The 17009-nt window shown below is 41.1% G+C and overlaps 1 protein-coding gene across 7 annotated transcripts in view; it reads left to right on the top strand.

Annotated features, from left to right (window-relative positions):
- Positions 1–17009, top strand: part of AKT3 (AKT serine/threonine kinase 3) — a 281463-nt gene that overhangs the window by 85894 nt on the left and 178560 nt on the right. The window contains exon 1 of one of the 7 annotated variants that reach the window (XM_043511468.1): positions 9893–10311. The exons of the other annotated variants lie outside the window; for them this stretch is intronic. The gene's annotated coding sequence lies outside the window, so the exon portion shown is untranslated. Of the gene's footprint in view, positions 1–9892; positions 10312–17009 lie in introns of those variants that run through there. 7 annotated transcript variants of the gene reach the window in all.

Below are 17009 nucleotides of genomic sequence, written 5' to 3'. Positions count from 1 at the left end.
AGTTTTGTATCCACGTCCAATGCACAATCCACAAAAATAGTCTGCAGATATCCGTGGATTTGCATGGGTCTACCAATTTACAGCTGCAGCAGCACAGGAGCTAGCAAACAGAGCTGTAAACAGGGGAGTTTGTATTGTGGTGCTTGTTTGGGGCTTGTTTTTGCTGTGGGGAGTGGTCTTTTGGTGTGGCTTGTGTTTTCCAGATTAACAGGATTTAGGTGGGAAGGCGATGACAGATACGGAGGCAGCAGTGGGAGTGACTCATGTAGTGGAAGACACAATGGAGGATGACTGGAGGTGGAAGCTGTGGTATGTACATGATCCTGGAGGGGGGACCTGGTAAGAGTTTTTTTTCTGCATGAAATACCGTCTGATAGAGCTGATGGAGGAAAAGATCTGAGGTCTGGAGATGCAGGTGGAAAGTCTGGTTGAGTTTAGGAAGGGATTTGAGCAGATGATGGAGCAAAGACATGAGGTATCTGAAGGGAAAAACTCAGAATTACAGATAGAAGCAGGGCTGGGGAATTTTGAGGGGAGACTGGGTGAGGAAAGTGGTCAGTGGAAGCATGTGACTAAACGAACCAGGCAGAGGAAAAGATGGGCTAGTGAAGGAGAAACAGAGCTTAGGAACAGGTTTGCAGAGTTGGAAAATGAAGAAGGGGCTCAGCAGGTAGTCGCTGAAGGTGGAAGGGCAAGGAAGAAGAGAAGAGAGGCTAGTTCTATAGGAAAAGGGGAAGAATCAAGGGAGACTACACCAAATATGAGTCCCAGGAGGATACAGGATGGGTTGAAGAGGATTATAAGGGAAAATAGAAATGGAAAGAACTTGCAGCCAGAGGGAACAGGGGAGAGACTGGAGAATAGCCCCGTCACCAGGAAAAGGCAGGTCTATGTGATCGGAGACTCTCTATTGAGAAGAATAGACAGGCTTGTAACCAGAGCTGATCCAGAGAATAGAAGGGTGTGCTGTCTTCCGGGTGCTAAGATACAGGATGTAGACCTGAGGTTGAAAAGGATCCTAAAAGGGAGCGGGAAAGAATCCCCTAATTATCCTTCATGTGGGAACAAATGATACGGCTAGATTCTCGCTGGAAAGTATTAAGGGAGACTGTGCTAGACTGGGGAAGACGCTTAAGGAAATCAATGCTCAGGTGCTCTTTGGTGGGATTCTGCCTGTTCCTAGAGAAGGGCAACAGAGGTGTGACAAGATTATGACTGTCAACAGATGGCTTAGGCAGTGGTGCTATAAGGAGGGCTTTGGGATGTATGGCCACTGGGAGGCATTCACGGACAGAGGACAGTTCTCTCGGGATGGACTTCATCTGAGTAGGGAAGGAAATAGACTTCTAGGATGGAGGCTGGCACAACTGATAAAGAGAGCTTTAAACTAGGAATTAGGGGGAGATGGTTGGGAGATGTCCAGGTAATCTCCACGCCAGATTTTAGCATTGAAAGGGAAGAAGATGAAGTAAGAAAGGATACAGCTGTGGGTAGGAGAATGTATATAAGGAGCGAGGGCGGTGTGGATACTAGTCTAATAGGTTATACTGGCTGTAGAATGACTGTGCCTAATAGGGTACAAAATGTGAGCGAGGCCAAACAGCAAAAATAAAGATGTTTGTACACCAGTGCGAGGAGCCTAGGTAACAAAATGGAGGAACTAGAGCTACTGGTGCAGGAAGCGAAACCAGATATTATAGGGATAACAGAAACATGGTGGAATAGTAGTCATGACTGGACTACAGGTATTGAAGGGTATGTGCTGTTTAGGAAAGACAGAAATAAAGGTAAAGGTGGTGGAGTAGAATTGTATATCAATGATGAGGTTGAATGTAAAGAAATAAGAAGCCATGCAATGGATAAGACGGAGTCTGTGTGGGCAAAAATTACATTGGGGAAGATAGCTAGTAGAGCCTCTCCTACGATAATGCTTGGGGTGTGCTATAGACCTCCGGGATCTAATCTGGATATGGGTAGAGCCCTTTTTAATGTTTTTAATAAAGTAAATACTAGTGGAAACTGTGTGATCATGGGAGACTTTAACTTCCCAGATACAGACTGGAGGACCAGTGCTAGTAATAATAATAGGGCTCAGATTTTCCTAGATGCGATAGCTGATGGATTCCTTCATCAAGTAGTTGCTGAACCGACTAGAGGGGGTGCCATTTTAGATTTGGTTTTGGTGAGTAGTGAGGACCTCATAGAAGAAATGGTTGTAGGGGATAATCTTGGTTTAAGTGATCATGAACTAATTCAGTTCAAACTGAATGGAAGGATTAACAAAAATAAATCTGCAATTAGGGTTTTTGATTTCAAAAGGGCTGACTTTCAAAAATTAAGGAAATTAGTTAGGGAAGTGGATTGGACTGAAGAACTTGTGGATCTAAAGGTAGAGGAGGCCTGGGATTACTTTAAATCAAAGCTGCAGAAGCTATCGGAAGTCTGTATCCCAAGAAAGGGGAAAAAATTCATAGGCAGGAGTTGTAGACCAAGCTGGATGAGCAAGCATCTTAGAGAGGTGATTAAGAAGAAGCAGAAAGCATACACGGAGTGGAAGATGGGAGGGATCAGCAAGGAAAGTTACCTTATTGAGGTCAGAACATGTAGGGATAAAGTGAGACAGGCTAAAAGTCGAGTAGAATTGGACCTTGGAAAGGGAATTAAAACCAATAGTAAAAGGTTCAATAGCCATATAAATAAGAAGAAAACTAAGAAAGAAGAAGTGGGGCCGCTAAACACTGAGGATGGAGTGGAGGTTAAGGATAATCTAGGCATGGCCCAATATCTAAACAAATACTTTGCCTCGGTCTTTAATAAGGCTAAAGAGGATCTTGGGGATAATGGTAGCATGACAAATGGGAATGAGGATATGGAGGTAGATATTAGTATATCTGAGGTAGAGCAAAACTCAAACAGCTTAATGGGACTAAATCGGGGGGCCCAGATAATCTTCATCCAAGAATATTAAAGGAATTGGCACCTGAAATTGCAAGCCCATTAGCAAGAATTTTTAATGAATCTGTAAACTCAGGAGTTGTACCGAATGATTGGAGAATTGCTAATATAGTTCCTATTTTTAAGAAAGGGAAAAAAAAAGTGATCCGGGTAACTATAGGCCAGTTAGTTTGACATCTGTAGTATGCAAGGTCCTGGAAAAAATTTTGAAGGAGAAATTAGTTAAGGACATTGAAGTCAATGGTAAATGGGACAAAATACAATATGGTTTTACAAAAGGTAGATCGTGCCAAACCAACCTGATCTCCTTCTTTGAGAAAGAAAAGGAGTACTTGTGGCACCTTAGAGACTAACAAATTTATTAGAGCATAAGCTTTCGTGAGCTACAGCTCACTTCATCGGATGCATTTGGTGGAAAAAAACAGAGGAGAGATTTATATACACACACACACAGAGAACATGATGTTCTCTGTGTGTGTTGTAGCTCACGAAAGCTTATGCTCTAATAAATTTGTTAGTCTCTAAGGTGCCACAAGTACTCCTTTTCTTTTTGCGAATACAGACTAACACGGCTGCTACTCTGAAACCTGTTCTTTGAGAAAGTAACAGATTTTTTAGACAAAGGAAATGCAGTGGATCTAATTTACCTAGATTTCAGTAAGGCGTTTGATACTGTGCCACATGGGGAATTATTAGTTAAATTGGAAAAGATGGGGATCAATAGGAACATCAAAAGGTGGATAAGGAATTGGTTAAAGGGGAGACTACAATGGGTCCTACTGAAAGGCGAACTGTCAGGCTGGAGGGAGGTTACCAGTGGAGTTCCTCAGGGATCGGTTTTGGGACCAATCTTATTTAATCTTTTTATTACTGACCTCGGCACAAAAAGTGGGAGTGTGCTAATAAAGTTTGCAGATGATACAAAGCTGGGAGGTATTGCTAATTCAGAGAAGGATCGGGATATTATACAGGAGGATCTGGATGACCTTGTAAACTGAAGTAATAGTAATAGGATGAAATTTAATAGTGAGAAGTGTAAGGTTATGCCTTTAGGGATTAATAACAAGAATTTTAGTTATAAGCTGGGGACGCATCAATTAGAAGTAACGGAAGAGGAGAAGGACCTTGGAGTATTGGTTGATCATAGGATGACTATGAGCTGCCAATGTGATATGGCTGTGAAAAAAGCTAATGCGGTTTTGGGATGCATCAGGAGAGGTATTTCAGTAGAGATAAGGAGGTTTTAGTACCATTATACAAGGCACTGGTGAGACCTCACCTAGAATACTGCGTGCAGTTCTGCTCTCCCATGTTTAAAAAGGATGAATTCAAACTGGAACAGGTACAGAGAAGGTCTACTAGGATGATCTAAGGAATGGAAAACTTGTCTTATGAAAGGAGACTTAAGGAGCTTGGCTTGTTTAGCCTAACTAAAAGAAGGTTGAGGGGAGATATGATTGCTCTCTATAAATATATCAGAGGGATAAATATAGGAGAGGGAGAGGAATTATTTCAGCTCAGCACCAATGTGGACACAAGAACAAATGGGTATAAACTGGTCACCAGGAAGTTTAGACTTGAAATTAGACGAAGGTTTCTAACCATCAGAGGAGTGAAGTTTTGGAATAGCCTTCCAAGGGAAGCAGTGGGGGCAAAAGATCTATCTGGCTTTAAGATTCTACTCGATAAGTTTATGGAGGAGATGTGATTTTGGTAATTAATTGATCTTTAAATATTCAGGGTAAATAGACCTAATCCCCTGAGATGGGATATTAGATGGATGGGATCTGAGTTACCCAGGAAAGAATTTTTTGTAGTATCTGGCTGGTGAATCTTGCCCATATGCTCAGGGTTTAGCTGATCGCCATATTTGGGGTCGGGAAGGAATTTTCCTCCAGGGCAGATTGGAGAGGCCCTGGAGGTTTTTCGCCTTCCTCTGTAGCATGGGGCATGGGTCACTTGAGGGAGGATTCTCTGCTCCTTGAAGTCTTTAAACCACGATTCGAGGACTTCAATAGCTCAGACATAGGTGAGGTTTTTCGTAGGAGTGGGTGGGTGAGATTCTGTGGCCTGCGTTGTGCAGGAGGTCAAACTAGATGATCAGAATGGTCCCTTCTGACCTTAGTATCTATGAATCTATATATGAATTGGCATGTGAAGCAGTACAGTATGGGATAGCATTGGGAGGAGTACCTGATGTGGTATAGTTAACTCAAAATGGGAATGATGGAAACTTATAGTGGAATAACTCATTCTGAAATACTTGTATTGCTTCCATAGTGGATTAGTTATAGTGGGATAAGACACAAGATAAATCAAAAAACATTATGTGTTTGGAACAGAAGACTCGCGGGATATGGAGGGGGCAAAACAGATTCAGAGGACAGGAGGAATATAAAGCATGGAACTGGGCTCAGGGAATTGGGGGAGCTAATTTAATAACTTACTGTAATCAACTATTAACTTAAAAAGTGACACTGTTTTACAGGAGAATGAGATTTATCCATCTCTTAAGCCAGGTTTACACTCGAAACTTTTGCTTTTAAACTTTTGGTATAGTAATATTAGTTAGGGTTGTACTTTTTTGTTGACGTTTTATGTTAGCAGAAATCCTAGTATAGACACACTTTTATGCTTGTGTAAAAGCACTTTTGCCAATATAACTCATTTGATTTGGGGAACTGGTATAAAGTCTATCAACAAAAGCCCTTTTTTTGCTCATATAAGCTTCATCCACACTAGGAGTGTTTGCCAGTATAGTTATATTGGCAAACCTTGTTTAGTGTACACCTGGCCTTAGTTTCAACAGTTCTTAAATATGTTGTTCATGCTTTAGTTTGTGTATGTATCTGAAAACAATCTTACTTTAAAATGTCAAGAATATTTCAGCAGTGAGTTACTCCGACACAGTGTGATAGCTGCTCTATAGTAAACAGAGTTGGGTGAATAACCACACACATTTTAAATGAATTAAATGAGCTACAGTATATAAAACAAGACTGAACCCCACCGTCCCCCAAAACTCACAGCTCTTTGTCTCATCTCTTATAATTCTAGATGCTACATAAAGACTGATACAAAATAAAGATATAATTCCACCTAAGAATCCACTACAAGTTTCAGTCTTGATATTGTACTCTTTCTACATATGTCAGTTACATAATTTTCCCTTTGATACAGATTTGCAAGTGAGGGAAGCGGAGCATCCTCTCTCTTTTATGTCAGTGGAAGGTATTCATGAAAGGAGTGCAGAATAGAACAAGTTTAGATTTCCTATGCTGTTTTTTTAAAATAATTATACCCTAAAGAAGCAGTTAATAATCTCTCTGAAAGGTCCTTAAACTAAACATTTAAACAGTAGCTTCTTTGATTGGAAAATTGTATAACCTTGCAATTTCAGTTACGTACTTTGAGAACAAATTGATCCCCCTGCCTATACTTGCACAAACATAAAGAGAATGAGTTAGTTAATTGGCACTAAGTAAATCATAAACAAAAATAAAATAGTAGAAAATAAGTTGATACTAAGTATAACGTGTAGAAATTGATGTTTCTGTCCAAAAGTAGAAGTTATTTCAAAAGTTAGAATTGAGGGATCATATATCAAATTGTTGTCATTTTCAGAGTTCTATTGTAAATGCCTGAAAAAGGAATTTGAAGAGGCCCAGCATTGCTGAGCAAACAAACTGTTGGAAAAGTAATTTTGGTCTGTTTCATAATGAATACTTAAAATATTTGACTTTCCCCCCTGTAATATATGAAATAGAAGTATTAGTGGTTATAGATACTTGACTAAGTGAGTGCAAGTGGTGGCCTTAGTATAAAAATATATGGGAAATAGGACAGATCCCATTATATCAGTATTAATTGGTCTATACCTTTTTCAAGGATGCTATCTGTATTTTATTTTATGTATGTATGTTATGTTATGTTAGAGTTTTGGAAACATCTATTGTGTGTTCTCTTTTTAAGTACTAGAAATATAGAGATTGTTCTCATCTTCACCTCTCCACTAGGGTGTGAAATCTTCATTTATAATTCAGGAAATTATTTTTAAGAAACCAAAACAGAAATAAAATTTGCAGAATTTGTTTCTCCTATTTACATATCATGTAACGAAGATTTTACACCAGGTGCTGTTTTTCCTCACTGTCATACTTTTAAGGAAGAGAATGCATTGTGGTCTGCATTTCCCAATCTAAGTTTATGAAAGTAGTCCAGACAGTTTGACCTCAGATAGACCTTTTAGTCTTGGGCTTGTCAGATGACAGGGACAGCACTCTTAATTGGCATTCAGATCACAGACAGCCACTGGGTTTAATGCATAACCAAGTACTGCTTTAGGATTTAGACAAAGCCACACTGGCAAAACATCTCAGTTGTCAGGGTAGCTGACTGTTTCCTAAAGAACTACTACATAATGGAGAAACAGAGTAGTGCTTTAGGAAGCTAATTTTTTTTAAGTAAAATTTTTTTTTTAAAGCCTCTAATTTGTGAAAAGAAACCTTTTTTTTTTCTCCAGATGAGCTCATTCATTGTTTCCTGGTTCTTTTTAACTTCTCAAGGTCATAAATGTAGTTCGCTATTTTATGTGATGACTACAGATGTAATCTGAAACTATAACTGTTTTTATGGCAAGAGAGAAAAGGACAAAGTGTGTGTGTGTGTGTGTGATATATATATGTATGTATGTTTTGGAATTTTATCATTGACAGATGTTTACTGCTTTTGTTAGAGGTCAGCTTTTTGTATTTCAGCTGTTTTGTTGTCTTAAATTAAGACAGTAGGGCTAAGATGGAAATCAGCTGTTCAAATAAATTATAAATTACAAAAATTAAAAAAAACACAACACTTTCTCCTTTAGATATAACTAACAATGCCTTAGAAATCAAAAATTCAAATTTTGCTTTAAAATCTTACTGTAATTTTCTAGTTTTACAACCCTTGTCCTCATGCTAGTTCCCATGCAGATTGAGAGAGTTTGACACTTCCTAGTAATTTCTGTTCTCAAGCAGCACCAGGGTGATATCATACTCATGTACTGCCCTGAAAGTCACATAAGAACAGGATGTAAAGAGAGCAACTGTTTCACTCTGAATTAGAGAAGTGAATGTGAGTACCACAAAGGCTGCTTAAAAGATTTGTTGTACTTCAGTTACAGCGACACAGGGGACTCTAATCTCCATTACAATGCATTTTCTTTGCTCCTGATATTTTGGCATAAGCAATTTCATTTAATCAGCCTTAGTGATAAATGTATTAGGTTGTTTAATTGTATCATATCGTTGTTTAACACAACATTTTAAAAAGTTTATTTTGTGATTTAAATATTCTTGTGTACTACATGCCCCTCCTTCCTCCTCCCCCTCAATACTTCCAGCCACTAGCTATTGCTGAGGTTAAGATTTTGTCACTGTTATTACTAGTAAAAGTCACACAAAGGTCATGGACAATAAACAGAAATTCATGGAAGCCCATGACCTGTCCATGATTTGTACTAAAAATAACGGTGGCAAAATGAGCTGATAGGGGAATGAGAGCCCAAGCCCTGCTGCGGGAGTGGCAGTGGGCTGAGAGGGTAGGGAGGGGGAAGAGTCCAGCACCTGTGCTGCTGTGGCTGACAGCTTTGGGGTTCCCCCCCCCCAGCGCTCAAGGCAGCTCAGAGCTGCAGGGCTGGCAGCTGGGAGCCCCCAGGTCCCCCCAATGGCTGAGATCTCCGGGGTCTCCCTGCCAGCTGACAGCTTCAGCCCTGCTGCCCTGGGGCTGAAGCCGAAAATCTCATTGAGGTCTCTGGAAGTCACGGAATCTGTGACCTCCGTGACATAATCTTAGCCTTAGTCATTGCTATCTGAAAAAAAACAAACCACTAGATTGATTTCACCCAGACTGCTCAAGACACTCGTCAAAGTGTATGCATGAACATAGGATGGTTCTCTCCAGGTATATTATTTTTTGTTGGGGAGGGGAAGAATGAAAATATGGGGCACCTCTTGCAAGATACAAGAGTTTTGAGACAGGTACCTTTGCTGTCAGGTGCACATACTCCCAACCACCAGATACAGGATTTTAGGGGAGCTGCAGATACAAGATTTGGAAAAAGAAAAGGAGTACTTTTGTCACCTTAGATAACAAATAAGAGGTATCTCTTCAGTACTAAAATTCCCGTCTTCCTGGGGGAAAACTCTACAGGTGACAGCAGTCAGGCCTGGATCATTTCTGTATTATGTCGCTGTAAGTCATGCTTTATATGCATATTAATAGAAAAATGTATAATGACCTTTAGAACATTGGTCTGGTATATTTATTTTACCTGTGCTGTGGCCTTCTCCACAGCTATCCAACTTATCCATATAAAAACACACACATTTCATCAGAGCTCAACAAAAAATCATAAAAATCTAAATAGAATGTTCATGGGAGAGGGATTATAAATGTCTTGTTTTTAAAATAAAAATAATACAATAAAATTTGCATTGACAGGCTCTGTAAAATAATAATCAGTCTTATGTTAAATTTATGTTAATTTCTTTTTGCCTAGGGGCCCCTGGCTTCTTTGTTTCCTTTGGTTAGATTTTCATTGTCTGGTTTATTTTAAACTTCATCTATTTCAATACATTTTGCTGGGAATGCTTTCATTCTGATGTTGCAAAGACTTAGACATGTGTTTATGCACAGTAAGTAGTCCCATTGCAGCCAACTGAAGCATATGTATAGGTCTCTGTAGATCTTAACCTTGTAATTGTCTAACAATATTCTCAAAGTTTCTGATGTTTCTTTACTAGTGTACTGCAAAGAAAATTTTTAGCTGTAAACTTTTTTGCTCCTCCTTACCTTTATTTGCAACACAAAAAGATTTATGGGGATTTTTTGTTAGTTTTTTTTTTTTTTTTTAAAGCATTAGGAGTACCATGATATAACTTCCTTTTTTTTGCTGCAGGACTCTGAAGATCGGGAGGTGGTGCTCATTATGAATAAGCCACAGAAAAGTTGAAGCTCATGTTTCAGTCCAATGTAATATCACCTTCCCAATCCAGTTTTCTAGAGTCCTTCAGCAAAAAAGAGGGGCGGCAGATCCTGACATTTCTAATGAAAAGAAACAAGAACAACATTTTTTTGTGCGAGTTTGTGTAGGAACTTTTATAATGCATGAAACAGAAAAGGGAGAATCTTTTTTTCCTTTGCAATTCACTATTAAACATCTCAACTCTGATGCATTTTACAATGAAGTAACTGAGATAGAGAAGTTGTGACTCACTCGGGATTACAAGGTGCGTGAAAGAGTTGGGAATATAAACCTGGAGGAGGAGTCTTACCTCTTGACAAATACTCCTTTCCACAGAACATTGAGATCTTAAGGTATCATAGGCCACCATTTCCTAACTTTTGTGTATTTGACTTTGCAAACTCAGTAACGTTCTTTTGATGTAGGTTTTTGTGTCTAATTTCTTTGCTTTTTAAAAAAGCAAACTGAAAAAAAAAACTCGTGTTGACAATCAGCTGGGTCATCAACAAGGTTCAATGCTTTAGATTGATCTATGAACCTCTGCCACTTGAACTAATGGAGTAACTGGTATCATTAGTAGATTTTCATCCTCTATGTGGATTAGCACTAGAGGGTTATGAGAGACGCACTTGTCCAGTGGTTTACATAGCAGAGGAATGGTGAGACTCGGGAATCTTGGATTTTATTATAGGCTGGGGAGGGGAGTGTTCTCTAGATGGGTACAGACACTTCTGCCCATTCCCTTCTGCTTTCCTCTTCTGGCCAGTCCCCTCCAGTCTATTCCTGTCCCAATCCTGTCCCTTCTCCACTCTGTCTCCAGTTCCGAGCTCCACTCCTCAGGTTCTCATCCGAGTCCCCTTGCACAGACAGTCGTAGTCACCCTCCTGGTTTTGCTGTCCAAGTCCCTATCTCCACAACTGGTCCCAGTTCCCCCCCTCCTGGTTCCTTGTCTGATCTCTCTCTCTCTCCTTTCTCCCATTGAATCCTAGTCTTAGTCTTCCTCTTGGGGCTGCTCATCCAACCACAGCCTCTCCCCCACCCCCCCCAAAAAAAACCCCTCAACCCTGTTCTCTGACTCCTTTGCCCCAGTCTCTTTGCCCAGCTAGTCTTATTTCTCCCCCATGCAGTCCAGGTCCTTATCAGATCAATCTCCTTCCCCCCCCACTCCCATTCTGTTCCCTACCACTCTTGTCTTGCTAACCACTAGGTTAAAATGGTGTGTAGTGTTTCTAAGACAGATAACAAAAAGAGGTAACAGACTTGCAAATCTTCGCTAGGAAGGAAGATCAGCTTTAGGTAGCTCATTTCTGTCACTGTTTAGGCCTCATGCGACCAAAGGAATGATGATCTGAGACTTTTGCAATTTTTATCCTCTGAAGAAGAGGTGAAAAGCATAGCTTAGAGACGGTAGTTTCCTTACCCAGACAGTCTGAGTCTCCCCCTCCCTTGTCCAATCTCAATGTCCTGCTCAACCCCAAACAGGCTGATTCCCAGTCACCTCTTTTCACCCCTGCCCCCAGTTCCAGTCTCATTGCCCAGACAGTCTAGTATATCTTCCCCTGGCCCTGCAAGTCCCAGTCTCACCAGATTCATCCCACTCCTTTCTCTCCCACGAGGTCTGGCTACTGTCCCTACTGCATTTGAATCAGACTGCTTCCTCCACCACATGGCTTTGGTACAAGCGAGAAGGGTTGGTTTGGTTATTGAGAGCACAAGAGAGAAAGTCTCCTTGCTCTTGGTTCTAGCACATGGACTCACTCTAACCATTCCAGGGAAAGTTTGGCTTTGCCCATGTTGTTCTGGTACATGCTCAGTTGCTCTGTGGGGATAGTGCATATAGTCCAGTCAGCATTAGAAGTTGTGAGAGGGTAGAGCATGCTCAGTGAGGACAAAGTTCAGAGATTTTAGCTGTTAAGCTCAGCAAGTCTTTACTGAGCATGTGTGAACTGCAGTCTTTCAAAGACTGAGATGGGTGAACTTGAGTGCCTGGTATTAAATGAGGATATTGATATAACAGGCATCACAGAAACTTGATGGAATGATGATAATGGGACACAGTAATACCAGGGTGTCCCGGAGTCACTGGGTGATGCTCTGGAACTACACCATACGAAGCCAGTCAGGACTCTGGGGGAGCCTCCTCTCTGCAAGCAGACTGTCTCCAGGGCAAGAAGCTTACACAGCTTCGGCCTTCCTGGGACTGACCTCGGAGTATTCAGCATCCCCTTCCACACCGTGTACTTCCCACAGCGGGTCTGCACAGGCGGGGCTCTTGGGGAAGCCAGTGGGTCCTGCACCCCAATTCTACAGTCAAACTCTCAGCCAGCCAGTAAAACAGAAGGTTTATTAGACAGGAACATGGTCTAAAACAGAGCTTGTGGGTACAGAGAACAGGACCCCTCAGGTCTGTCCTGGGGGGCAGGGAGGCCAGAGCCCCATCTGGGCCTCCCTCCATTTCCCCAGCTAGCTCCAACTGAGACTCTCCAGCCCCTCCTCTGGCCTTTGTCTCTCTCCTGGGCCAGGAGGCCACCTGATCTTTGTTCTCCAACACCTTCAGTTGGCACCTTTGCAGAGGGGGGGCCCAGGCCATCAGTTGCCAGGAGACAGGGTGTCGGCCATTCGCTGTTCAGACACCATCACACTGGCCCTCTGAGGCTCTGCAATAATCACACATCTTATCCCAGCACCTAGATACTTAAGAAAGGCATAGGGGAAACTGAGGCACACACAGAGTATTCAGAGAAAACATTAAGAACATTTCCACGTCATCACACAGGGTACAAAATATATAGGAATGATAGAGTAGATCATGCTGGTAGGGGAGTGGTACTATATGTGAAAGAAAGCATGGAGTTTTTAAATACAGTTAAAATAGATAGCAGTAGGAATATACAATTGACCACCTGACCAGGCTAGTGCTTGTGAAATGCTCCGGGAGATTAGAGAGGCTATAAGAATAGAAAACTCAAAAATAATGATTCCTATATTGACTGGATACATATCGCTTCAGGACAGGATGCTGAGATAAAGTTTTTAGACACCATTAATGACTGCTGCTTAGAACAGCAATTTCTGAAACCCATAAGGAGAGGCAATTCTTGATTTTGTCCTAAGTGGAGCACAGGGTCTGGTCCAAGAAGTGAATATAGCTGAATTGCTTGGTAATAGTGGCCATAATGTAATTAAGTTTAACGTTGTGGGAGGGGAAAATACTAGAGAAGCCCACCACAGTAGCATTTAACTTCAGAAAGGGGAGCTACACAAAAATGAGAAAGCTAGTTAAACAGAAATTAAAAGGAACAGACACAAGAGAGAAATGCAGGCAAGCTGCATTGAAACTTTTTAAAACACTGAAATAAAGTGTCTAGGGAGGTTGTGGAATCTCCATTATTGGAGATTTTTAAGAGCAGGTTAGACACACACCTGTCAGGGATGGTCTGGATAATATTTAGTCCTGCCATGAGTGCAGGGGCCTGGTCTAGAAGATGACCTCTCGAGGTTCCTTCCAGTCCTTTGATTCTATGAAAAACTCCATAAAATAGAGGGTCAAACTAAATACATAGTACTCATTAAAACAACATAGTAAGAGGACCAAAAAAGTGCCACCAAGCTAAACATCAGAGTAAAAGAAGTGGTTAGAGGCAAAAAGGCATTTTTTAAAAATGGGAAGTCAAATCCTATTAAGGAAAATAGAAAGGAGCGTAAATTCTGGCAAGTCAAGTGTAAAAGTATAGTTAGGCAAAAAATATAAATAAATAAATTTGAAGAGCAACTAACAAAAGTCATACAGTACTAACAGTAATTTTTTTTAAATACATCAGAAGTAGGAAACCTCCCAAACTATCAATGGAGCCACTGGATAATCAAGGTGCTAAAGGAGCACTGAAGGAAGACCAGGCTATTGTGGAGAAGCTAAATGAATTCTTTGCTTCAGTCTTCACTGCAGAGGATGTGAGGGAGAGTCCCACACCTGAGCTATTCTTTTTAGGTGACACATCTGAAGATTTAGGAATAAATTGATTTATTAAACAGTAATAAGTAACCAGGACCAGGTGGTATTCACCCAAGAATTCTGAAAGAACTCAAATGTGAAATTGCAGAACTACTAACAGTGGTATTTAACCTATTGCTTAAATCAGCTTCTGTTGTAGATGACTGGAGGATAGTGTGACAGGGTTGGGCGAGATGGCTATAGGAGAGTAATAGAAGACAGATATATTAGCCCCAGGCTAAGTAGGTCCCTTTTCCCTGGGTAAGGTAACAGGGAAGGTTCCAGAACAATCAGGAACCTTCTGGAGACAATTAAGACAGGCTGATTAGAACACCTGCAGCCAATCAAGAAGCTTCTAGAATCAATTAAGGCAGGCTAATCAGGGTACCTGGGTTTTAAAAAGGAGCTCACTTCAGTTTGTGGTGTGCATGTGAGGAGCTGGGAGCAAGAGGCACTAGGAGCTGAGAGTGAGAACACGGACTGTTGGAGAACTGAGATGTACAAGCATTATCAGACATCAGGAGGAAGGTCCTACGGTGAGGATAAAGAAGGTGTTGGGAGGAGGCGATGGGGAAGTAGCCCAGGGAGTTGTAGCTGTCGCACAGCTGTTCCAGGAGGCACTCTAGACAGCTGCATTCCACAGGGCCCTGGGCTGGAACCCGGAGTAGAGGGCGGGCCCGGTTCCCTCCAAATCCTCCCAACTCCTGGTCAGACACCGGAGGAGTTGACCTGGACTGTGGGTTCAGAAAAATGGCCAAGCTGAGGGCTGCCGTGAAGCTCCAAGGCGAGCAAATCCGCCAATAAGCACAAGACCCACCAAGGTAGAGCAGGAACTTTGTCACAATAGCTAATTTGACACCAATTTTTAAAAAAGGTTCCAGAGGTGATCCTTGCAATTACAGGCCAATAAGCCTAACTTCAGTACCCAGGAAACTATAGGAAAGGACAGAATTACTAGACACAAAATGAACACAGTTTGTTGGGGAAGAGTCATCCCTACTTTTGTGAAGGGAAATCATGCCTCACCAATCTATTAGAATTCTTTGAGGGTGTCAGCAAACATATGGCGATCCTGTGCATATAGTGTACTTGGGCTTAAGAAAACCTTTGACAAGGTTTATCACCAAAGGCTCCTGAGCAAAGTATGCAGTCATGAGGTAAAAAGGAAGTTCCGCTCATGGATCAGTAACCGTTTAAAAGACAGGAAACAAAGGGTAGGACTAAGTGGCCAGTTTTCATAATGGAGAGAGATAAATAGCGGTGTCACTCAAGGATCTGTACTAGGACAAATGTTGTTCAAGATGTTAATAAATGACCCTGAAAAAAGGTAAAAAGTAAGGTTGGAAAATTTGCAGAGGATTCAAAATTACTCAAGATAGTTAAGTCCAAAGCAGACTGTGAAGAGTTACAAAGGGATCTCACAAAAGTGAGCGAGCAACAAAATGGCTGATGAAATTAATTGTTGATAAATGCGAAGTAGTGCATGTTGGAAAACATAATCCCAACTATACATACAAAATGATGGGGTCTAAATTAGATACCACTCAAGAAAGATTTTGGAGTCATTATGGATCTCTGAAAACATCTGCTCAAAGTGCAGCAGCATTCAAAAAAAGCTAACAACATTAGCTTTCCAATCACTAGGAAAGGGATAGATAATAAGATAGAAAACATCTTAATGCCATTATATTAATCCATGATATGCTCACAATTTGATTACTACGTCCAGTTTTGGTCACCCTGTATCAAAAATATATATTGGTATTGGAAAAGGTACAGAGAAGGGCAACAAATATGATTGGGGTATGATTGTGATTGGGAACTTGGGAGGGAAGTGATCATGATCTGATAGAATTAAAGATCGTATGGAAAGGAAGGCATGAGAAAAAGCAAAACAAGGACATTGAAATCTGCCTTTCTGAAGTCCAACCAGCTCAGAGAAATAGTAGGGAAGGTCCCATGGAAAGACCAATTAGGAAGAAAAAAAGTCAAAGGGAGCTGGCAGTTCCTAAAAGATGCAATACTAGAGGCTCAACATCAAGCTATTTCAATGCAGAGGAAAGATAAGTAGAGCCACAGGAGACAATGTGGCTGCACAAGGAGCTTTTTAGCTATCTAAAAATCAAAAGGGATACATAAAGGAAATGGAAGGAGGGGCATGTCACCAAGAAAGTATACATGGGAATAGTGCGAGTGTGCAGGGACAAAATCAGTAAAGTGAAGGCAAAGAATTAGTGTTATAGCTGGCAATGAATGTTAGAGACAACAAGAAGGGGTTCTTTCTTTTTTGGCTGACATAACTGAAGATCAAGAATGGTGTGGGTCTGCCACTCAATGGAGAAAGGTGATCTGGTAACGGAAGATGATAGGAAGTCAGAGCTGCACAATGCCTACTTTGCTTCGGTCTTCTCTCAGAAAATAACATGACCAGAAAACTAGCAAAGATACCATAGACAGTAAAGGGGAGTTGATGCAGATTGGGATAAGTAAAGAACACATCAGCGATCTCCTGACCAATTTGAATGAATTCAAGTCAGCGAGGCCTGATGCTGTTCACCCAAGAGTGCTGAAGAAATCTTGGAGACACTGGCAATAATATTTGAAAACTCATGGATGACTGGAGAGGTCCTGGAAGACTGGAGAAGGGCTAATGTAAGGCCCATCTTTAAAAGGGCAAAAAGGAGGAGCTGGAGAACTATAGACCAGTCAGCATGACTTTGATACCAGGGAAGCTACAAGAGCGATATATAAAACATTCAATTTGCGAATACCTGGAGTATGAAGGGGTAATCACTAGCAGACACCATGGATTTACCAAGAACAAATCATGCCAGACCAGCTTGATTTCCTTCTTTGACAGGGTAATTAGTTTGGGGGAGGGGGAATGCGGTGGAGGACATAATATACCTGGACTTCAGCAATGATTTTGACATAGTCCCACATGACATTCTGTTAAGTAAACTGGAGAAATGAGGGCTTGGCAGAACTACCATTAAGTGGTTACATAATTGGTTAAACAACCGCACAGAGTAACTATTGATTGGAATGATGTCCGATTGG

Source organism: Dermochelys coriacea, chromosome 3 (genome assembly GCF_009764565.3).
Source record: "Dermochelys coriacea isolate rDerCor1 chromosome 3, rDerCor1.pri.v4, whole genome shotgun sequence".
Classification (NCBI taxonomy): Eukaryota; Metazoa; Chordata; order Testudines; family Dermochelyidae; genus Dermochelys; species Dermochelys coriacea.
This window is presented reverse-complemented; position numbering and strand designations above follow the sequence as displayed.